This window comes from Sturnus vulgaris, chromosome 9, assembly GCF_052056855.1.
Source record: "Sturnus vulgaris isolate bStuVul1 chromosome 9, bStuVul1.hap1, whole genome shotgun sequence".
In the NCBI taxonomy this organism is placed as follows: domain Eukaryota; kingdom Metazoa; phylum Chordata; class Aves; order Passeriformes; family Sturnidae; genus Sturnus; species Sturnus vulgaris.
In genome coordinates this window covers 25,348,975-25,365,726 of record NC_142251.1, presented here as the reverse complement: position 1 = coordinate 25,365,726, position 16,752 = coordinate 25,348,975, and the positions used below count along the sequence as shown (strand labels likewise).

At 38.8% G+C, this 16,752-nt stretch overlaps 1 protein-coding gene across 1 annotated transcript in view; it reads left to right on the top strand.

Moving 5' to 3' along the window:
- The window catches only part of LOC148222864 (uncharacterized), a 63,168-nt gene that overhangs the window by 30,036 nt on the left and 16,380 nt on the right, over positions 1-16,752 (top strand). Inside the window, exons 7-8 of the mRNA XM_088170382.1 lie at positions 9,016-9,145; positions 11,011-11,074. The gene's annotated coding sequence lies outside the window, so the exon portion shown is untranslated. The remainder of the gene's footprint in view (positions 1-9,015; positions 9,146-11,010; positions 11,075-16,752) is intronic.

Below are 16,752 nucleotides of genomic sequence, written 5' to 3'. Positions count from 1 at the left end.
TAGGGAAATGGAAATAAACTATCATTGTTTTAAAGTCCAAATAGCCCATTAGCTGGAAATGTTGATCTTTGACATCACTGAATGTGCTCTTGGATCCTGGAACAGGGAGTAACTGGAGAAGGTTAGTAGGAGCACTATACCATGATGATGGCATAAGACTTTTGTTGACAAATTGCCTCTGTAGTTTGCAGACACAGCTATGTCTTGGCAGTCCTACTTCTGTTCCTGCTCTGGCCACGAAGGCTGCATGGTAATTAGGTTATTTCTCTTTTCACTGGGCCTCATTTTTTCGGAGGCTATCGGGTGTCTGATCAAATGAACCTGTTTGATAAAACACAGGCATACCTTTTCTTTAACTTAATGAATCAATTAGGCTTTGCTGTTGTATACTCAATTGGGATTGAGATTTGATGATCTTTTTTCCAGATTTCTAATGTAAATATTGCATTATTTGAATATTCTTAATGCATTTAATTCCTCCCCCACCCTTTTTTTTTAATGATATGCAGGTCTTTTGTTATGAGCATGAAGAAACATCAAAGCAAAACTCTGGAGGCCAGTGGGCCTGCCATGGCTCTGGTCACACCTCTGCCCTAGAGGGATGTCCCTTGAGTGGGCTGTGATTAGCTTTTCTCAATCCTCCTGGAGAGATGCCCTTAGGTGGGCACATTCTCCTTATCATGGTGAGCCATCCCAAAGGCTTCAGTTATCCCACCATGCCTCAGTACCCACGTTAATCTTTTGTAACCCATTGGTCTTTCCCCCTTTGGCACCAAAGAACCCCAGCATCTGCCCAGTTCAGCAGGGAGCTGTCATCCCTGGCCCCCTTCACGGATAATTAGGGAGCCTCTGTGGAATTGCCATCCAATGCTTCTGTCTCCCTGTCCCCGTGTCAGCCTGGGATAGCCTCGCAAGCAGAGCTGGAATCACTGAGCTGAAAACACTGAGAGCTGATCACTTGCAGCCACTGGCTGCCTGCTTGCTGAGGTTTATCCAGCAGCTAGCAGACCTGCCAGAAGATCCCCTTAGAAGGCTGTTCCTTGCAGGACCCTCTCTCTGGGAAGGCTGCAGCTTTCCAGGTCGGAGCAACAGACCTCCACGGACCCCCCAGCTGCTACACAAAACAGTATATGCAGTGAACAAGAAACTCACAGCAGTCAGTAATTAGTCAGATAATACACACAATCAATAACACGTCTCAAAATAGGTAATTAGGAATCTCTGAAATACTGCACCATCATCCCAGAGTCTGCAAACAGCTGACAAACCTTGATTCACTGAGGACTTGGATAATTATTTCTGGATAATAATTCCCAAGCTCACTCTAAAAATAATTCAGCTGTCATATATAAAGGGTCAAATTGCCAAGTCAAAGTGACTTGAATATTTTTTTGATGCAGAAAACACCTGGGTCTGTTGGCAGTTTCCCATTCAGGTAGAGCCAGGGCATGGGCAGAGCCCAGGCCCTAATTGGAAGAGAATTCCCTGACACATTTTAAAAACAAGACTCTTAAGAATAGAAGTTATGATTAAAGGTCTTGGGGTGAAAGACTAAACAGACCCATCCAATAGCTGGTTCCCTCTGAAGTTTTCCTTAGGATAGAGATGTCTCAAAGGCAGCAAACTGCTGGAGTGCTCCTGTAAGAAATTATTGGGATTGCATCTGTGCATTGTGTCCTCACAAGGACCACAAGATCATCAGTTTAGAGGAGGTTTTCAATGAAGCTCAGATATCGTTTCTTGGAACTCTGAAAACACTGAAAATCATGAGACAACGGAGAGGTAGCCTGGATAAAGGAGATGCATATGCAACTACAGAACAAAAAAGAAAAGATCCCGAAAATAACGTGTCTCACAGATAATTACACCAAGAGATGTTAAAACGTATGAAAATGCCAGCTATAAATATAACATTAGTATCTTGTGAATTATGCCTATTACAAAATCAGTAAATTCACACCATGCAATCAATAGCATTGCAGCAGACCTTGTGTTTGAGACAGAAATGAATTACGACACAGATTCTTATTTAACAACATGAAAAGGTCCCAGCTTATTCTTCATTATAACTCAGCTGACTCCAAATAATCAGACTTTGACTGCAGCAAACTCCCTCTGTAGGTTTCCTTTGCAGCCTCGGACAGCAGGCTATTTCCTGCTGGAATATGACTGCAAGTATTTCCTTGCCACCTCTGTCCCCAAGCTTTCACCTGGCTTGATTCAGACTGCAGGCACCCAGTGCAGGGTCTAACTGCACACCCAGCCTGGTCTCACAGCACACTCCTCAAGGCACCAAGTCTCTCTCCCATTTGCTCAGTCCTCCAGCCCTTTTGAAGGGTTCCTTCAGTACCTTCAGTTCCTTCTTTCTCAGGATCATCTCCTGACTAGCCCACCCTTTTATCCAAATTTTTACCCAATCCTTTTATCACACTCACAAGAGAATGTAGCTTAATCATCACTTCAGTAGAGTAAAAAGGACACTTAAGAAAACTCAAAGTTAATCAGTATTAATACCATACACAAATTGGTCTTAAAAAACTGGAATAGAACATGAAATAGCTTAAAGTGAAGAACAGTTGAACTTGACTTTGTCCAAACCCAGTAACACTCAAACTTGACAGAAATTAAACTTAACAAAATTAACCTAATAGAACTTAACCTTGATTAAATTAACAGAACATAATTCAAATCTGACAATATTGAAGCTTAACTTTGCTTAATCATACCAACACTTAATTTTGTATTAAATGAAAACATAACAGAGCTAAAAATTAATATCACCTAAAACTCATTTTGACTCTCTCATTACAAGAAAGTTACCAAAAATTTGAACAATCTGTAATTGAAATAGCAGCCACATGGATTTACTGGAGGGATTATAAAGGTGTGGCAAGTATATTGTGATTTTATGCAATTCGATTTTGAGAACAGCTTATGGCAGCTGCAAATATCACTGAAAATATCCATTCCTTGTAAGGATTTTCCTGGTGCAAGTATAAGTTCACTAAGGTTTTTTAAAGTGCAGCTTCATTGAAACGAAAATGACAACAATGTAGATCTTGGTGCAGCTTCTCAAATTTGTCTGTACAGCAGAATTGAGTTTCACTAAGTAGGTAGACATAATTAAAATGTTGACACATGTTTTATGGCAAAAAGGATGCATAATGAAATTATTAAATTTGTGAGGTAAAAAACAAACAAACAGGCAAAATTAACACAATATTGTCTGCCCATGCTGTGGAATTCTATGTACCAATTATAGCTTAAAATAACTGTGGCAGATAAAATTCAAGGTTATAGAACCTAGATAACTGGTCATCAGTCCAGGCTCGAAGATTAATTGCTGTTCTACTAGTATTTAATTAAAACATTTGTGAGGAAAGGTCCCCGGAATTAAGGGGACATAAATATTATCCACCTGCAAATATTTTTAGGTATATAAGTTTCTAAATCATAACCTAGCAAAGAAACAGTGTCAATTTAGTGTCATTCCATATGGTAAATTTTATCAGCATTTCTGTTAAAGAAAGTAGATCTTGCCATGTTACATTCACACAGGTAACTTTAAATCCCTACAGTAACTCCTTTTAAAAATCACAATTCACTAAAAACACAAGGTTACCTTAACAAACCTATTTCAATGTGTCTTTTAGGCATTCTGATAAGCGTGCATCATAGCTTCAACAAACGGAGCCAGGGGGCCACACCACTCTGGGGACCAATACAGTTCTGTGGTTTTTCCATCCAGTGAACACCAACAACCTGACTTTTGTAGCTGTGTCAGCATTTTGCTCTCTGTTGGATTGTGGGCAGCCCTTCTCATTATAGTCTTACTCTCATTAATCACTGCATCCCACAAAACCTTGCTGACTCCCTCCCAGGTTTCCGTATGAAACGTGGTCTGAGCATCCGTGGGGAATCCACTATCTCTGCACCACATCAACAGTCTACAGGGAGAACTCTCATCGTATTTAATTCCTCTCTTAGACAGTACATGTAGGACAAGCCTCACTATTGCTCCCTCTTCCTGAGAGACATTCTGGCCCATCTCCTTTCCTGGCTGCTCACCTCACAAGGGTGTCCTGCTGCAAATTAGGTTCTTAGTATGACAAACCGCGCTCTGATTCGCCCCTGTCCAGCTGAGCCCTAATCCAGCTGGTCTTTCTTCTTCTGGGCTGGCCCATCTTCTTCTGGGCTGGTCCCAACTCCTGAGCTGCTGTTTTACCTGCCAGCCACATCTGGGCAGTGCAGCTTGTCAGCACACCAAAGTCACCATGTGAGAAGATGAACTGGACACTGCACGTTTCAATATGAATCAAGCAAACACCACTTTATTGCTCCCTTCTAATCCTAATATAAAATTTCTCTACCCCTACATGCAATCATGCAACTTATCGTTGCTAAAGGCCTTCTTGCACGAGGCAAACATGCAGGCTTTCCTATTTTTCATTGATTTCAGAGTTTCTTGGCATTCTATCACATTCAGCTCTTCGTCTCGCCCCTTGTTTTCTTGTTAAGCAACAGCTGTTCTTCTCCTTATCTCTCTTTCAAAGTGACTTCAAGGGTAAAGCTACAGGCCTAGCTCAGGCTCATGAAAGCATTCATATCCCTTTCCTAGCTCACTCCCTACATGCCCATTTTCCTCTAAAAACAATTCCACACTTCTGTGTCTCTCTCTGGTCCCTTCACAAGATTATCTAAGTTCGTGGCTATGACAAATCATAGAATCAAGGAATTCCAGACTGTTTGGCTTGGAAGGGACCTTAATGATCACCCAGTCCCATCCCTCATCATGGGCAGGGACATTTTCCACTACCCCAGGCAATTCCAACCTGTCCAGCCCGGCCTTGGACATTTCCAGGGATCCAGGGGCAGCCACAGCTTCTCTGGGCACCCTGTGCCAGGGCTTCACCACTCTCACAGGGAAGAATTGCTTCCTGGTATGCCATCTAAGCATACTCTCTCTCAGTTTAAGGTCCTGTGGTTCAAGAACAGGAGGAGAAAGTATGTCAGAAAAATTTAATTATCTGGACAGGGTGATTCTTCTGAACCATCATGACCCTGAAGACAGAAACCACAGTGTCCCTAGATACTTTTACCTCCAGAAGCTTGCAGAATGTTTTTGCATATGCAATAGGCTGCATGGATGCTGCCTGGATTTTGTTCTATGTATCTAGGTATAGAGAAGAATAAACCAATTAGATTTAAAACCATGGACTCTTCAATTCAAATCAGCTCTGTCTAAATCATTTGGTTTTGCTTTTGTTCATCATTAAGAAATATATTACCATTAAAAAAACCCACCAAATGTGGCAGTGAATAGTCTAAAAGCATTTGAAACTCAGCCAGCCTGTAAGCAGGCAAGTACTGGGTGAGAATCCCAGCCCATTTATTGGACCCTAAGTGCAGATGAACCACTGGTCAAAGAAATGAGTGACTGAGATTGTAACCTGTCACCTTTGGGTACCCTGGAAACTCAATCCCCCTATTTAAGGGTGCTCACAGAGAATAAAAGTGCTCAGCCTTGGTCCATGAACCACGAGTGCTGGTGTCTTTGTCTCGGACCCAGCACCAACCCAAACACACATCCAGAACCCCCATTAAAAACAAACCTTGGAGGATGACTTTGTTTTGCCTGCATGCAGCTCCACGTGTTCCACAATCATTCATGTTTTCCAACATTTGAGTCCCTTGGAGACTTGGGTAAAAGCAGGACTAGCAGTTTACTGCCAGCTGCCTTTTTCAGAGCAGGGAGCATGGGAGGATGAGTTTAAATGCAACAGGAGAGATTTTTAGGGCCCTTAAGAAGGAGCCCACTTGAGTGCTCCTCTGGGAAAATATCTGCCTCTGCTAAACTTCTTCAGGGTGAGGATTGCTGTAATTTACCTGTGGAATGAAAGGAAATGGGAAGGAGATACAAAACTTTAACACAGTGAGCAATCACCAGATTTGCCTTTTGTTTCCTTATTTTCTCATGAATTCTTTGATTACCAGGAGCAGGTCTTCTATGTTAATTTAAAATGGATAAATAAAAGAGGTAATATATTCTGTACTGGGTGCACTTTTTTATTTGCTTCAGAAGTGGGTAAATCGATACCAGTTAATTTCTTCAGTTGTTTTTTATGAAAATAGATGTTTTTTTAAATGAATCACGTAAGTAAAGCATAAGAAATTATCTTAGAAGATTGTTGAGGTTTATTTCTAATTAGAGCCACTGAGAATAATATTTTATTTATTACTGCGTTGAATTGGTATTTCATATTTTGCTGCAGGTGTCCATTTCAGTGATTTATTCTGTTTAACCATTGAAAAAAAAGTAAAAAGGAAATCCCTCCTTCTCACAGACACACCACAGCATTTTTTTCTAAAAATCATTTTCCTGCAGAGCAAGAAATTATATGCACTGATTTTCATAACTAATTAGGATGAAAAAAATCCAAAGATATCTAAAAAAAAAGTCTAATTTTTTAAACATTATTTTGTTCAGAGTCTTTGAGAGATACAGAGTTTCTCTCCAACCTGGGAATCCAAAGATGAAAAGGATAAATGAGGCAGGCAATTTTTAAGGATAATTTAAAATTCAGAGGACATTATCAACTTCATGAAAGTCAATTTTAAGAGATTTTATGCTGTAAATAATATACTTTAAGGTTGTGTTTTTTGCCTTAAATTGAGGGCCTTGGGCTGGAGAAATGCTTATCTCTGAGGTGTTTTTCAGAGATCCTGTATCCTTGCATGACACAAGTAGGATTAATGCAGTTGCTCTTTTCCTGTGTGCATGGTTTTGGTGTCTCTTTCCCACTCTTGCTCTTGCACATAGCTCTCACTTTCTCTTTGCTCCTCCTTCTTTCCTTCTCATGATACCCAGATCAGGCAACAGCAGGTTGCACATTTAGGAAAATATTTCTTATTTAAACCAATGAAAAATATGCACAATCTCGTCCCAAGTGGCATTTTTACATTTATGAATCATAGAATCATGGAGTCCACCACTTTGGTGGTGTGGTTTGCTTTGTTTTAAAGAATAATAAGCAACTGTTATGTGAACTCTTTCTATTTAGCAAAATATTTATTTTAGGGTGAATATTTACAACATTGTCAAATCCAAGACTGTTCAGATGAAAGTTAATTTAATTTAACTTTCTGTTAAAATTTTGAGACTTGATAACAAAAGCATTGGTAATATTCAAATCTAATAAATACACTACACTTACTTTAAGATGATCTTAATGTTTTTTACTTTGGTCAGTAGTGCAAAAATGAGCTTACAGCCACAAGGACTACACAGAAACTGACACAAATGGATGGATGGATGTCTTGAAGAGCTAGAATAATTTTCTTAAAAGATACAAAACAGGATCTTTCTTTTTTCCCAGCCATGAAACTGATATTAATATTGGCTGTGGGGAAGCTTTTCTTTTTTTAATGAAGTTCACACTGTTTGTTTATAAATACTGTGTCACTACCTAATATTTCACCATTTGCCTTGCACTTTTTCCATTGCAGATATCAAAAGACTTGAGTGAAATCTAAAATCTGACTGTAAACATGAAAGAATAACTTGTTTTCCATCTTTGTGCTTCTGAAGCAGACTGAACAGAAATTGAAAACCTAGAAAACTCCATGTACATGTACCCATTTGGACCTGAGTGCATTATTTGATGTAGCTTTCCCCTTGTGCTCTACATTTGTTTTGTACAGACTCAGGCAATATCACCCTCATTTAAACAGGTCCAAGAACTAGTGAAATGCATTTTGAAATGGAAGAATATATATATGGATAATATCTTACTACGAGTTCCTAAAAACAAGAAATCTGAGCGCCAGATTTTGTGAAAATTTCCTTTTTCACTGAAAAAAAATTAAAAACCCTAACCAAAAAACTGTCTCATTTCGCTGTCACATTACAGCAGTATTGTGCAACTTTCATAAAATTGCATTTTCTAGTTTATTTTATAGTAATGTATAATTTTTAAAATTTTTTGTGTCCTGGTTCTGACCAGGACAGGGTTAATTTCTGCAGTAGCTGGGCGGGGCATGGCAGGATGCAGACATTCTATACTCACAGCACTGCTGGAGATGCAGAGAGGGAGAAGGGATTCCTTCTGGGCTAGAAAACATGCCTTCAAGAACTGAAATTATGCTTTTGCAATTGCTGTGTAAGTCAGGATATATCAATTGATAAATCTGCATATTTCTAACCAATGAATTATTCTATGACTCTCAATTCAGATCCTCAGCGGGCAAAACCCAAAACAGTTTCTGATCAGATCGTCTTGAATTTCATGTCTCATAAAAACATGAAATGTAGCCTTTCTCTTATAAAGAAACAGTGTTGTGTATTCCCCCCAATGACTTTTAGTGATTGTTAAAAACCCTCAGCAAATGCATTCATTTCAAGAGCTTAAAATCAAGGTAAATATTCAGTATTAAAGTATAACGTTTCTGATGAAATTCAGATTACTGCCTCTTAAAGATTGGAAGTCTTCTATGATATGAGAGGAATCTGAAGTCAGGAGGAACATGCAACAGTCTTCTCTCATGTGTGTAAATGCACCCTATTAAAAGCCTGTAAAATGTTCTGCCCATGTTGTTCACAATTCTTTCCCTCAATGTGCTTTGCACCATGAATCATCCTGTTGGTATAGCAGATCTATACCAGACTGCTATAAAACAGCTCTGCACATGCCTGCACAGTTTCTCTCAGTTAAGATTTGTAGTACAAATATTAAGACTGGCGTGATGACATGTTGAATGAGAGCTTATGTGTGTGAAAACACCAGTTCCTTCTAGCAAGGACAAGATATACACGGACAGCAGATGTTGGTGGCACCTAATTAGGTTATCAGGATTAGACCATGCTATTAGACATTTTCAAGGCACTGTCCTGGTTTAGGGCAAATTTGGGAGGAAACCTCTGAATGGGGTCCCTCTAGGAAACAGATTCAAGCAGTCAGCTGGTTCAGGGAAATATTTTCTCAGAGAGAAGTGGAAAATAAACTGTTTATTTAACAGGCAAAGCACTTCCCAGCACAAAAATGAACAATACTAAACAGCAAAGCCTCTCTTGGCTCTGAAGAGATGACAGATTCAGAAGAGTCCCTTTCCTGGGTTCCAGCCCTGTCACGATCTGCTGTTAATACAGGTGGGAGTCGTGATGGTTCATTTTGATCTCAGGGGTGCAAGAGACAACAGCAGGGGAGAAATCAGTTTGCTCACAGCAAAATGCACTTTATTGAGTGCCAACAACTCAGTTTTGCAATAGAGGGAGAGTTAAAGGAAAGAAAGTATAGAGAGAGAGAGAAAAAGGGGGAATGGGGAATAGCTACCAACAGAAGAGATGGTCGTCCTTGTGGTCCCACCAGTAGACACATCTAAGGGGGGGAGATCTCAAAAGCTTCTCCAGAGGGTCACTCTTTTATAGTCCTTTTCCAAAGCAAGTGGCTTCTGGCCAAGAGGTGGAGAGATTTATGGGCCATTGTGAGGGTGGCTCCAAGGAAGTGGTGGGACACAGGTGTGAGCTCCTGGTGTCTTCTGGGTTTTCAGTCCAGAGCAGGTTCACACAGTTCCAAGAATAAAGGAAAAAAACAGTCCAGGGAGCTTCTCTGCCTCAGCTAACCAGAAACTAACCAAAATCAAAAAGAGAGAGCTCTGTGCTGCTGTCCCCTGCAGACAGCACAGGCTGTGTGAAGGATGCAGGGGAGCCAGGGCAGTCTGTGATAACAAACTCTGCTCCTCTGCTCTCCCCCTTCACTCCTGGAACCAGGCTTAAAGCTGCAGAACTCAACCTTCAACACCAACAGAACAGACAATTTGGGGATACAGGCATCATAAAGTCACCCCAAGACAGGCACTTAGACATTGTAGGCCTTAGACATCTTAAAAGACAGATTAGACTTGACTAAAACTGTATTGCTTTGGAAGTATTCTTGCCAGCACAACAGCACTTTTAGGAAAACTATTTTAAGTATTATTCAGGGTAATTTCAAAATATAATAAATCATTGGATTATTTATTTAACTTGAGATTACATGTGGTCAGATGAGGACAGGACATGAGTAGATTCTTGTATACAGGTATGCAACTCCTACCTTTTTTGTATAATCTCTGTCTGATCTCTTTATGTACAACAATATTCTTGCACTTTGCATTTTGCATTTTTACTAGAAGTAAACTCAGCCACTAGAAACTGGCATGATTTCCCTGCACTATGACAGCTCTGTGACATCTGATGGTCTGGTCTATGTGGGATATAACATGGATTAGGGTTTGGGGTATCTGATCCCAGGTGGTTTCAGCAGGGACTCAGCCTGGCAGGCATCCAGGGCCAGTTTTTGTGTAGGTGGGAGTGTGGGGGCTTGTAAATGGGTGTTTCCCCAGATCAGACAAATTTAACTCCCCTGCTTCAATTGTTGCTCTCAATAGAACTGAACTGATTGTCACTTAGTTCCTTTTTTGAATAACTATAAAGTCATCCACTGGCACCCTGGAGGTTGTGGATGCACCACCACAGGAAGTGTCCAAGGTTGGGTGGGGCTTGGAGCAGCCTGGGCTACTGGATTGTGTTCTGCCCATGGCAGGGGATGGACCTGGATGGGCTTTAAGGTCCCTTCCAACCCAAACCATCCTGTGACTCTGTGATTCCTGATAAAACAATAGGTCTCTTCATAGAAAAAATGTAATCGCAGCTGTTCTGTGTGTAACTGTCACAGACAAACCCAGAGTGAACAAAACCACTCTAGTCACAAAAGACCAAATATTGTATGAAATAATAAAGTCAGTCTCTTCTGAGTATATTTCTTTTTGTTCAAACACCTCCATGTAACTTCCTAGCATGACAAAAAGCATCAAATGCTAAGATGTTCTTATTAAAATTAAAAACTAGAGCAGTGAAAAGACAGAGAAAGCAACAAGGTTTTTCTTCCTTTTTCTTTAAACATTTCCCTTGATTGCCTAGGTCTGCTTAAATTTGCCTCAGAAATCAACTATGACTCTCTTTGTCCTCCTCAGGAGCTTTTCAAATCTGTTGTCTGTTGTCCCTTTGTGACATAATTTTCATCAGCCACAGTCAAAGGTGGGTCATTGTCCTCCTGCATACGGGCCCCTCCAGAAAATCAAGATGCTCTTAAACTCTCAGTGCTTTCCCTAAACCTTAAGGACTACAATAAGCAAATCAAGTAAGATGATGTTTTCTGTCACTAAATTACACTCTTTAAATGCAGAATCATAAAATCACAGGCCAATTTAGTCTGGTAGCTCTACTGGTCAAATCTCCTGCTGGAAGCAAGTCTGATTGTGACATTAGCTCATGTTGCTTACATCCTTGCTCCGTTGAATAATCAATATCTAAAAACATGGGGATTCCACGGTGATTTCTAATGTTTCTTGACATTTTATATTTTTAAAAAAGAGCTTTGGAAGAAATGTTTGCAGGTTATCTTCCTGGGTTTCTGCAGGGGGATTGATGTCTTATCTGGATATGGTATATTATAGAGATAGTTCAAAAAATGAAGAATAAAGGAGAAGGGATCTTCGTACATCTTTTCTTTGAGTGTTTTGCTTGATCAGTCTTATGTTTTTGGAAAGGAACAGCTCCCTTACTCAAAAGAAAGGAAGTTCCTTTCCCAGTCTTTTCTAAGTAGGATTGCACTTGATGCTAAAATCTGTCAGTGACTTTGAGAACCCTGTGACAGGAGTAATCAGTGCCAGAAGGATGAAGCTTCCTAAGTGGGAAAAATCAAGGAGGAGACCTGCACGAGAGCTCATTTCTTTCTTCAGAAGTGGAAATTGGTGAGGAAGGCAGACTGGGCTGCACTGCACGTTTGGAATTGAACTGCTCAGCCTACAGAGACCTCAAAATAATAAGGGAAGGACTAGTTTAGCCTTTAATGGGATTGACTGAATTATTTTGTTCAAACTTATTTCACCACCAAATGGATTCAACTTTTATTTTTTGTTGAACCTCTGAGACAGAATCATTGTCATCCCTGCAGAAAAAAAGTCAGTATGCTTACAATTTTTCCACATCATGAAGCACTACTGCACCAGTGTTTCCTTCTTGTCACATAATCTAAAAATTGAAAATAATTTTTAAGGCCTTGACTAGTGTTGTTGGAATGGTCCCATATAAGTATGTATGTGCAGTGTGTGACTGAAGAATCCCATAGGTCTCTGTCAGGCACCATTTATTTGATTTGAAGGAGTTAACATTTAATTTCTTTAAATTGCTCTGAAAATCTAGTTTCCTGACTCCCTTGTTTCTTGGTTAAGGAGAAATCTTAAAAGAGTGGACAATTACACTATAACCACTATAACTATGTACCCATAAAATTGCATAACTGAATAAGCATATAATTATTTATATGAGCATCTAATTTTAATATATTAGTTACCTGGTAAAATTGAGGAAGTCATTTCACAGTGGCTTTGCAGTGCCCATCTGCAGTGTCAGAGGACATCATTTGGGATAGCAGATATTAGGGAAAGGAAGCAGAAGGAGTGTACAAGGAGGAGTGTCAGTGCACTGAGAGTCCATGCAGCCCACCCTGTTTTAGTAGGGTGATGGGGATGGGCTTTCTGCATCCTCACTTGTCCCTCCTTTGAGTTAAAAACTTGAATTTTAGGATAAAGAATTTCCCCATAACTTTAGGCAAGTCTTTCTAGGGTTACCTTTTGCCAGTATTAGAATATTGTGGGTTACAGGTTAAAAGAGTACTATCTCATGCATTTAATTACTTTTTCTAATTACTTTTTTCTAATTTATTCTGCTTTGTGCACTAAAACATGCATGATGTTTTTGTTTACTTTAAACTCAAAGGTGATGTGGTTTTCTGAATTCCCTCTTCCACTGATTCATGGGAAGCATGTAAGTTTAACTACACACTAGAGTGAAATCTTTCAACAACACATCTAATACAAACAGATCTTTCAACGCAATTCAATTCGTCATTTTGCAAGAAAATTTCAGCTTTTTCTTATTTCCTTTCGATTAGCCATTAATGAGCTGTATTATGCAATATTTTACATAGATAAAGGCTTTCCGTATTAAGATTAGGCAGTAGTTACTCATTTTTCCACCATTTAGTGCTCTTTCCCAGGCAAAACTAAATTTAAAGACAGAAGAATCTGATCCTGCTTCATCGAAGGCATTGGGAGATTTTCAATTGCCTCTAGTGGGATTTGGATCAAAACTGAAGGAATAATTACTGCATTGGTATACTTTTATGAAAAAACCTAATTTTATTTTTTAAAAGCCTGTTTAGTGGATAAACTAAGTGTAGTATATTTATTGTATTTGAATATTAGCAATGCTTTTATTACTAAGTCTCACAATCTTAACCGAAAAGTTAATTTAAATTAGATGGCATCAGAATGACTGGCTAGAGATTTGAAAATGTGCTAAGTAACTGTCTTGATTTCTAAATTCTGCTTTTTCTCAGAAAGCTCTATCAGTGTTTGGAGAGCACTAGAAACCCACGTAGTGAGCTGTGCCATGAAAGTATCGTGTCATCAGGCATTTGCACATAATTAATTGTGCAGGAAATTCATTTATTTTCACTTGTCTGCCAACATGTGAACATATGTCACTTTTCCATAAACTTCATTAGTTTTCATTACACAGAGGTCTGATAAAACCTGATGGACACTCTTACCTCTGTATTGATCAGTAATGCTACTTCATTTCGAAACACTAACAATTAAGGGTGTTGCTGTGAGAGCTCATGAGAGTATTGAGTTAGAATGTTTATAATTAATTTTTTTCCAGTAATAATCTTGGCTCATTTGAGACATTGTTTAATAGTCCATAGCTCCTTCTTTAATAGGAAACAATAATTGATTTCTACTTGTACTTGAGTACTGTAGGCTATAAATTTTAACACATTTAATACCCAGTTAATGATACACCTTTAGAAGTAGTAATGGAAGCAAAGTCGGTGCCTTCATTGTTTGCATATGCAACCTCGAAGATTTACAGGGTGTTTACTCAAATCATGTAGAGTACAAAGGAACTAATCATTTTTCTACAGGGGGAAAAACCCCCAAACACAACAAAAAAAACCAAACCCAAGAATGCAGTATAACCAACCACAGCGCATTGAGACTTTGCTAACAACACGTACATCATCAAGAGCCTGGTAACACAACCAACCACAAATGTGTAAATTATACCTTCCTGCAAGAGATCAGATTGCACAAATGGGATTCAGGAAGTCATCTGCAAGGAATAAAACCAGCAAGATACAAAGCATCTTGGCTGGCCAGTAACATCAACTCCTTTGCTTTTGCAGAGCAAGGCAGGAAGATGAGCTGTTATCACTCCTTAAAGCAGGTATCTGTAATCGAGAGCTAGCCCTTGGCTGTGTGTATTGATAATAATCATCCATGAACTAAAATCCTTACTTTCCAAGTTGGTTTACCAATATTTTCAGCATTTCTGTCCCATTGATCTCTGATTCCCTAAGTGACATACAGGTATACCTACATCCATGAGCCACAGTAAGTCTGGGGTGAGAAGGGACCTTTTCAGGTGATGTTGTCCACCCCCTCTTTTCAAGGAGCCCATCTAGAGCAGCTTGCTAAGGACAGAATGTTGTTCCAGTTGTGTTCTTTTGCAACAAATTTATGTGCAAGCAAAACATGGAATTATATAGAAATTTCATTATTTGTTTGCTTGGAACGTCTTGATTTTTTTCTTGCATACTTCACTGCTCTACAGCAGGAATTCAGGGATGTGTAAGAAGCTGATATTCCAGATGATTGAAATTAATGGAGAACTGAGCTCCTAATAATTGAATCTGTACCTTTCTGCTGATTGACTATTGACACATAAACTTAAAAGTTCTGTTATTCTCTTTCTTAGGGATCCAAGTGATATATTTGAATTCTGCAAAACTCAAGCTTCACTCTTTCTTCACTGAAAGAAAATTTCCTGCAACGTAATATTCTAATTCTACTTGCTCTGTGGCAGGCAGAGAGAAGAGATTCAAAATACTGCATGTGTTGCATTAATTTCCAAAGTCATCCTTTCCCTGGGAGACAGCCACTTGTATAAGTTTTCTGCTCTAAATACCTGACAGAAGACACAGTTTCTAACACCACTATTTTCTGAAACTTATTTGCTTTTTATTTTGTTAATATCTCTCTCAGGAGCAAGGGGAAAGGAGGGCAAAGACAGGGAGGGAGGAAGAGAAGAAAGAATGAACAAATATTCCTAACCATTTGCAATTTAGTAATTATATAAAATTGAACACCTATGGTCATCGAAATTACTGATTGCATGTGAATCTGCAGGTCAGTGCTTATTTTTAAATAAGATTTGAGGAAGCACCAGGGCAGCAGGCAGAAGGGGAAAGATTCACATTCTCTGCTAATAGTCCAGATCAATAGGCTATCAAAATACAACCATCAATCCAGAGCTCTGGTGAGGGGTGGGTGACAGAACACACAGAAGACATTGTTTATCTTGTTTTTCCTTAGCTTTATATATGTTTCAGATTTGTAATGCAACCACTTTTAATGTGCATTGACAGTCTGGTCCCAGTGTAAATAGGATGAATGGCATGGTGCCTCTGCCACTGAGCATTTTAATGGATGGAACAGGATGCAGTGGAGAAGGCAGAGAAAGCTGATAGACTTGTAATAAAAACAGCAACAAGTGCCTGGAGAATTCTCAAGGGTTCAACTTTGCACCCTAACAATTCACATATATCTGGAGCAGATATTTTATTAGAGTGTAAGTAAGCCCATGGCATTAGAGCCATATAAATAAATCTCTACAGAAATAATGTCCATTGTTATGCAAGATATTTGGAACTGGTATTCTGTTCAGGTTTTGATAAGATAGTGCTCAAAATCCCAGGAAATTTAATATTTTAGTGGGTTTGTCATGATACTCAATTTAAGATTGGGTTTTCTACTTTTGTTTTTGATATATTATAGCACTGCATTATTAAATAGATGAAAAATTACATGCTATGCTAGGGTGACAGACTTTATTGATTAGGCCTCTTTACTACTTGAAAATTTTTTATAGCATCTTTGCTCTTTTTCTGTATTAAATAGGGAGCAAAAATATTAACTGCATTTTATATACAAGTCCTACTTTGGGACAAGGATGCAGCATAATGATTTTTTGAGATCTCTCCCTAGTTTGTTTCATACCTGTTTTTCTTTCAGCCAAGTTCAATTACATCAGTTTTTCTGGATTTCCATAAGACAGACTTACCATCGTTTATTTAAATTGTGTTTTTCTGTTGAATTTAAATTGTCCTCTTTAACAATGTAACATATTGGTGCTGGCAATGGCAGTTTAAAGAACCTGCAGCACATCTCCAGTCACAAGATGCTTTTGCTGACATCACTTTGGAATATGATATAATTGCCAGAATGTTTTAAGAATCTCTCATTTATGTAACTTAGGAAATAAATAGCTGTAATCTTGAGTATCTGCTGTTTGTTCCACAGCTGCATTTTAATTTTCTTCAGAAGTTTATAAGGGAGAAATATATTATCATTACACTAGGAGTTAATGGCTAATTAATGGGTTTTGTGTCACACATGATGATTGCAATCCCTGAACTCTAGAGAGCTTTGTTGCTTGTGAAAAAGATGCATAACAAACATAACAAACATTTGTGGAGGTTCACTATCAAAACACATAATTTCCTCTCATTTTGAGTATGATTTACCTTCACTTTTCTTAACTAAACTGGAAAGCTAAAGCCATTCAAACAATCAGAGCGGGTTTGGCTT